The sequence below is a fragment of the Coloeus monedula genome (genome assembly GCF_965178545.1).
Source record: "Coloeus monedula genome assembly, chromosome: 3".
NCBI classification, from domain to species: Eukaryota; Metazoa; Chordata; class Aves; order Passeriformes; family Corvidae; genus Coloeus; species Coloeus monedula.
Window position 1 is genome coordinate 65,880,654 of NC_138783.1, and position 7,372 is coordinate 65,888,025.

At 38.8% G+C, this 7,372-nt stretch overlaps 1 pseudogene across 1 annotated transcript; it reads left to right on the plus strand.

The window, feature by feature from the left end:
* The first annotated feature begins 6,026 nt into the window (after positions 1 to 6,026).
* On the plus strand, positions 6,027 to 6,791 carry LOC309570814 (annotated as a pseudogene). Its single transcript has one exon. The product of its transcript is annotated as an uncharacterized misc_RNA (transcript).
* The last annotated feature ends 581 nt before the right edge of the window (positions 6,792 to 7,372 follow it).

Consider the following 7,372-nt stretch of genomic DNA (forward strand, 5'->3'; position numbering starts at 1 on the left):
TCTTTCTTTCTTTCTTTCTTTCTTTCTTTCTTTCTTTCTTTCTTTCTTTCTTTCTTTCTTTCTTTCTTTCTTTCTTTCTTTCTTTCTTTCTTTCTTTCTTTCCCTTCCTTCCGAATTCCGAATTCCGAATTCCGAATTCCGAATTCCGAATTCCTTCCGAATTCCTTCCGAATTCCTTCCTTCCTTCCTTCCTTCCTTCCGAATTCCTTCCTTCCGAATTCCTTCCTTCCGAATTCCTTCCTTCCTTCTGAATTCCTTCCGAATTCCTTCCTTCCTTCCTTCCTTCCTTCCAAATTCCTTCCTTCCTTCCTTCCTTCCTTCCTTCCTTCCTTCCTTCCTTCCTTCCTTCCTTCTGAATTCCTTCCTTCCTTCCTTCCTTCCTTCCTTCCTTCCTTCCTTCCTTCCTTCCTTCCTTCCTTCCTTCCTTCCTTCCAAATTCCTTCCTTCCGAATTCCTTCCGAATTCCTTCCTTCCTTCCGAATTCCTTCCTTCCGAATTCCTTCCTTCCTTCCTTCCTTCCTTCCTTCCTTCCTTCCTTCCTTCCTTCCGAATTCCTTCCTTCCTTCCTTCCGAATTCCGAATTCCGAATTCCTTCCTTCCTTCCTTCCGAATTCCGAATTCCGAATTCCTTCCTTCCTTCCGAATTCCTTCCTTCCTTCCGAATTCCGAATTCCGAATTCCTTCCTTCCGAATTCCTTCCTTCCGAATTCCTTCCTTCCTTCCGAATTCCTTCCGAATTCCTTCCGCATTCCTTCCTTCCTTCCGAATTCCTTCCTTCCTTCCGAATTCCTTCCGAATTCCTTCCTTCCTTCCTTCCTTCCTTCCTTCCTTCCTTCCTTCCTTCCTTCCTTCCTTCCTTCCTTCCTTCCTTCCGAATTCCTTCCGAATTCCTTCCTTCCTTCCTTCCTTTTGAATTCCTTCCTTCCGAATTCCTTCCTTCCTTCCTTCCTTCCGAATTCCTTCCTTCCTTCCTTCCGAATTCCTTCCTTCCTTCCTTCCTTCCGAATTCCTTCCTTCCAAATTCCTTCCTTCCGAATTCCTTCCTTCCTTCCGAATTCCTTCCGAATTCCTTCCTTCCGAATTCCTTCCTTCCTTCCGAATTACTTCCGAATTCCTTCCGAATTCCTTCCCTCTGTTTTTGGTTCTGTATTGGTTGGTTTGTTTGTTTTGTTTTGTTGGTTTTTTTTTCCTAAATGTGACTGGCTTTCTGGTTCAAAAGAATCATGTTTATGACCTTAAACCAAAAGTAAGAAAGACAGATAAGTCAATTCTTGACACTTTCCTACAAAGATCAGACCATCTGGACATTTTGTATTTGTAACAGGTGCTTCTGGGACTTAGAGCCTAATTCTGGCCCAGATTCTGTTCTGTATGGGTGACTCCATTACTGTGTGCAACTGCACATTGCATTAATTGAAGGGACTCAGAAAGGCCAAGTAAAGTAATTAGTCAGTTAGTCATGCAGAAAAGAGACTAGTGGCTTAGTGCCACTGAATGTTGAATGCACAGATGTACAGCACCATCAGCTTTTGCTCTCTGTGGTACTCTGCTAATCTCCAGCAGGTAGAGCAAAGATCTGTCTTAGTCCAGGCTTTCATTCTTGTGAAAGCAACAACATAAATTTTATATCCACTTGGGAGAGAAAATCATGAGTTTGAATGACTTAAAAAAGAAGCCACATCAGCATAAAATTGTCAGAATGGTAAAAGTGCCAGATGGGCCAAATACGGTAGTTAGGTTTTTAGGTTCCAGTCTGAGTTTTTAGGTTTATCCAGCAGCAACTGGCATATGTAATAAAAGCTGTAAAATGGGTGTGATTTTGATAAGCTTATTTTTTAAACTATGCTGTTTTTCTTTGCACGTACTTGACATTTTTTTGTAGGCCTAGCTGTTTTGGGGTCAGAGTTTGATCAGAATTGTTAGCTAGTGTCACCTGGAAAATTAAGAAAATACCTGCTCTGCTACTCATTTCCACTGAGCAGTAGAGCTAAATCTGGGCAGTGGTACTCAAAAAGGTTGTAAGTGGGTGGTTTATAGTTCAGTTTTTGCATAGCTTATAGCAGGAACCCAAATCTTTTTTTCTGTATCTTTCACAGATGCTGTGTATATGCTGTTTTGCTGTACATCCACTCAGATTGGGTATCATAAAAAAGTCAGGATTGTTGCATTTCACTGTAATGTAAAATTTCTAGACTAAACCTTTATTTTGAAAAGCTTAATTTTTACTTTCTGATCAGAACAACCAGAATCAAGAACTAGTAAACTGAAATCACAGTTTGCCTAGGCCACTATTTTCACTATTATATTAGGTTTTACATGCATTGTCCCATTGAAATAATCATCTGCAGTGTGCATTGCAATGATATGCCCTCATTGCCTTCAATCATAGAGCTCACTACAAAAATTACTTACAATAGTAAAATGCAGTATTTTAATCTCTATCTTAGAACTCTTAGCACTACTTGCATTCTCTATATTTCATGTGTACTTTGATAACCAAACAGCAGTGTGATCAACTCCCTCGAGGGCAGAGAGGCCCTGCAGCGAGACCTTGACAAATTGAGAGATGGGCAACCAACAACTGTACAAAGCTCCACAAGGGCAAGTGCTGGTTTCCTCACCTTTTACCAGGCAATACAGTTTGTGTGTATACACTGAGCAATGAGATGCTGGAGAGCAACACTGCAGAAAGGGACCTGGGTGTGCTGGTCGACGTCAAGTTGAACATGAGTCACCAGTGCTCTGGGAGCCAGGAGGGCCAACCCTGTCCTGCAGGGCATCAGGCAGCCGGGCAAGGGAGGGGATTGTCCCGCTCCACTCTGCACTGGGGCAGCTTCACCTTGAGTATTGTCTGCAGTTTGAGGTGCCACAGTATAAGAAAGACATTGAGCTATTAAAGAGCATCCAGAAGAGGGCCGTGAAGATGGTGAAGAGTCTAGAGAGGAAGCCTTATGAGAAGTGAATGAGGTCACTTGGCTTATTCCGCCTGGAGGAGACTGAGAGGAGGACTCATCAGAGTCTTCAACATCTTCATGAGGGGAAGCACAGGGGCAGGTACCAATCTCTTCACTGTCATGACCAGTGACAGGACTCAAGAAAACATCATGAAGCTGAATTAGGAGAAGTTTATGTTAATTTCTACTGGAGTAAATAATTGTTGGTATAATTTCAGCTGCATTGTTTTAGTCAACTCTGGAGTGCATTCATAAAATTCCCTGTTTTCCAAGTTCAGATTATCCTTTCTTTTACTATGTAGATTGAGGAGGAAATACGACCTCAGTCTTTGTCACTTGTTGAAACTGACAGCTTTTTCCTATTACTTGTATTCCTAAATTACAAAAGGAAGTGCCCTACTTGTCAAAATAACAAGTGTTACTTTAAACTTTATATTTTAATATGGAAACAACTACAAGAGCTACTAATTTATGTAAACTACCTCTTTTTAATCACTATGACATTTTTGAAGAAGCTGAAAAAAATTAACTGAGCTATAATGTTCAGACATATCTTGGTGATAAGCATGGAAGAAATAAGATTTAAATAGTTCTTGAGGAGTTAAAGTGAGGTAAAAAGACTGGGAAAGATATATGAACCCAAGATACTGATCTTGTTTGATATTATAGGTTTCAGTATTACTCATCTGCGTTGCCTATTTAATTTGTGTGAGCAGGCAAGGGAATCAAATATCCTGGAGAAAAGGATTCAGAGGGCTGATCATCCTGTAAAGTTTTCAGTGGGAATTGTATATATTCATCTCCTGAGATTACTGAGCATTTTACATGCCATATTTCAGTCCCCTACCTAATTAACATACAGAACAGAGCTGAGAGACAGTACAAAGAGATGATGTGAGGTGTGTAGTGATTTAAAACAGAATTGCCAAATCTCATTGTAAGCTCACTGGACTTTTTTTAATATCCTGAGCACATAGTGCATGATTAAAAAAACCCCCACATATCAGTTGCTTTGATCGGATAACAAATATTGGAAACAGGTTTATACTTTAGTTGGAATACAGTATTTCTCTGCCCCCCAAAATTCATAAGGAGCAGACAAGTTACCAGTGTAATCTAAGATGTTCATATGTCTGAAGTAATTTATCCTCTTTTCAAACAAAGCAAAGTGGTTGTCATACAATACATGGATCTTGTTTGAGTTGGAAAAAGAGAATGTTGCCTGAGAGGCAATGAAGATTGCAGACACCTTACCATCATGGTCTTTTATTATTTAACTTTTCATGTGTATTTGCTAAATATACTCAAATATTTGTGATTCTGAATACTAATCCTGTCTAATTTGAATAATATAGAGACCATATATGGTTTTATCTATGGAATTTCTGTAATTGTGAAATAACTCCAAATACAGGCACCCCTTGTGCCAAGGTAGCTAGGAGTAAAAGCTCACTTTCAGAGTCAATGTGAGAAAATATTTAGTGGCAGCCATCAATACCAGTGTCAAAAAAAAATTTAGCCAGATGGCATATAATGTTTTGAATGAACATAATGGATGGAGAAATATGAAAAAAAAAAAAATATTGATGAAAACAAAGGCTGACTTGCTAGAGAATTCTAGCCATACAAACCCTTATAATTTACTTCAGATGGACACAATTTATTTGATCACTAGTGCCACTTAATGCTCATTGCTGCTATGCCTTTTGAAATGGCATCATTGAGGATAGCCTCACTGACAGATCTGCCATGGGCTGCCAGATGGCAAACTGATTCAAGGATAACACAACAGTAACTACTGTCTGATTTCCTTAATTTATCATAATTTTTCTTCTAGATACTTCAAAGACATAATAGAGTTTCTCTGAACATCTGGAATATGTGTATGTATTTAGCTGTATGTATAAAGTATATGACTGTGCTGCATATTAGCTAATTGTTTAGTGTTTCCCAGCAAACACTAGGCACATATCCAAAACATGCTTGATTTTACAATATTGTCCTTTATATTGAAATTAAACTTATAAGAATTATAAACTTTATAAAAATCCTACTTAATCTGTACATTTACTCTAATCCAAACAATATAACATTGTTGCAGCAGGGTAGAATAAGGAATAAACAACAATAAAAAGTGTTTAATGCCACCTTACCTCAGTGTCTTGGGGTCACTTTATGATGTTGTATCCCATATCGCTGCCCTATGCCCAGAAATTAATTTTGTGCCTTTCTATGCCTTTAAACTGAGGATGAGAGGGGGGAGAGAAAAAACCCAATAAAACTCTTCAAAGCAGTTTGTTTTCAAGGACACAGAGATAGAGACGGCTCTCTGCGTTCAGCTGTGGCGAGAGGAGTGGGAGGAAGCACCCAGCTTGCTTTCTTTCCAGCCAGCTTTTGGACACTTTTTTTCAGCTCCTTTTCCTCCAGAGAGTTGAACTTTGTTTTCCTGGGACTCCTATTTTTCCCTTCTTCTCTGCTGGACGGTTTCAACATCAGAATACATCAGGAGGACTTTCCACCAAGGCCTTGGCCCTGCAGGTGGGCCCGCCACCCAGTCCCATCTCCAAGGAGGAGGAGAGAGAGGCTATGGAAGGACTCTGAAATTTTCCCAGGTTTCTCTCAGCAGAGTGAGAGGTTTTATTATTTAGCATTATTATCCTTTTCCTGTGTGTTTGTTAAATAAATAGTTTTTATCTCTTTCATTTTCCTTCGAGGAAAAATCATTTTTTTCCCAAGCCTGGTTGGGGAGGGCTGGTTGTAACCTGCTTTCTCTCAGAGAATATATTTCCAAATTTGCCTAAACCGGCACACTCAGTTATTTATTCAGGTTATATAGTAAGAAAGATTGACAAAGTTTTTAGATTCTAAAAGGACTCTAAAAGGAAATATCTGTATAATTAAGTTAGCCTTGTGAAATTTAATTTTCTCTACGTACTTCAGCACATGCAGAAATATACCGTGCTTGTCAAATGTCAGTATTGATTTACTATTATTTTTATTTTAGATTTATTACTATATTTATTTACTTACTTTTTTGTTATGCATGGACACTTAACCTCTATTCTCTGTTTCATGACTATTGCTTATGAAGGATGGAGTCACCCACCTGGACCACAGCACAGCCCCAGAGTGGTGCAGCTAAGTGAGAAAGTGACTGGCTCAGAGGATAAATATTCTTTAAGGAAAATCAGCAATTTGTTGCTGCTGCCGCTATTTGCCATCTCCTCTCATATGTCATGATTTAACCAAACTGGAAGGATAATATGGCCTTTCAAGAAGAGAATCAACATCTCCAGCTAAAGAACAAAGTTTTCATATTGAGAACAAAGCCTTCTATCAGGAGAATCAAAGTGCCCACAGACAGAACAAAGTCCTTTGGGAACAGAAGAAAATCCTTCAAGAGAAGCACAGGGACTCTTCAGAGGAAACATATGACCTTGAGAAACAGCAAAGGGCCTGCCAACAAAATAAAGCCCTCAGAGAAGAGATTAAGGCTCTCAAAGGATAAGAATGAGCATTTTCATTGAAGGAAAAAGCTCTTCAGCATGAGATTTTAGCTTTATGAGAAAAACACAAAGCCTTCAAGGACCAGCTTAAAGCTCTTCAAGAGGACAACAAAGCCATTCAGGTAGAGGAAAAAGCACTTAGTGAAGAAAAAGATTCCCTCAATGAGGAGAAATTTGCTCTGCAAGAGGGGAATATGCCCCTTCAAAGAAGAAAAAGGCCCTAGGAAGTTAGGAGAAAGCTCTCCAAGAAGACCCCAAAGACCTCCATGAATGGAATAAGATGCTTCAAGAGAAGGAACAAAGTAATACAAGAAAAGAACCAAGTGCTTAGGGAGATTTTGCAGGAGTGAAGAGTTTAGAAAAACAATAATTTTTGTTGTTGGCCAAATATCAGCAGCTAATGGATAAAAACAGGCACTAAGCAGCCTGTTAGGCTTAGTGCAGACGTATAGCAGAAGTGCTGAGGAATGGGTGTTGGTATTTCAAATCCCTGAAGCCTAGTAAATCAGTGCTACAAAACATAATGCATATCTGTGGATGTCTGCTTCATGGAGATGGTGAATATCACAGAAAACAAGTTTCCTATTTTAGTATTTCAAAGGTAAGATTAATACTTTTTGCGATAGAATTCTGGGGGATATTCACAGAAAATTGTTTCCAATGTAATGAACATTAACATCATATACAAGTGAGTCTGTGGCAGACTTTCACTTTTTACATTTAGATTAACCAATAAAATAACATTTCTGAAAATAATTGGTATGAAATGCTTTCAGAATATGCTAACAAGTTATTTATCTTGGATGTTTTCCTTCAAAGATCCAATTTTAACCTGAATTTTCAGGAAAATAATTCAGTATATTTGTGCTACTAAATAAAAACATTATGAAGCAAGCTTGAACACTGTCTTCC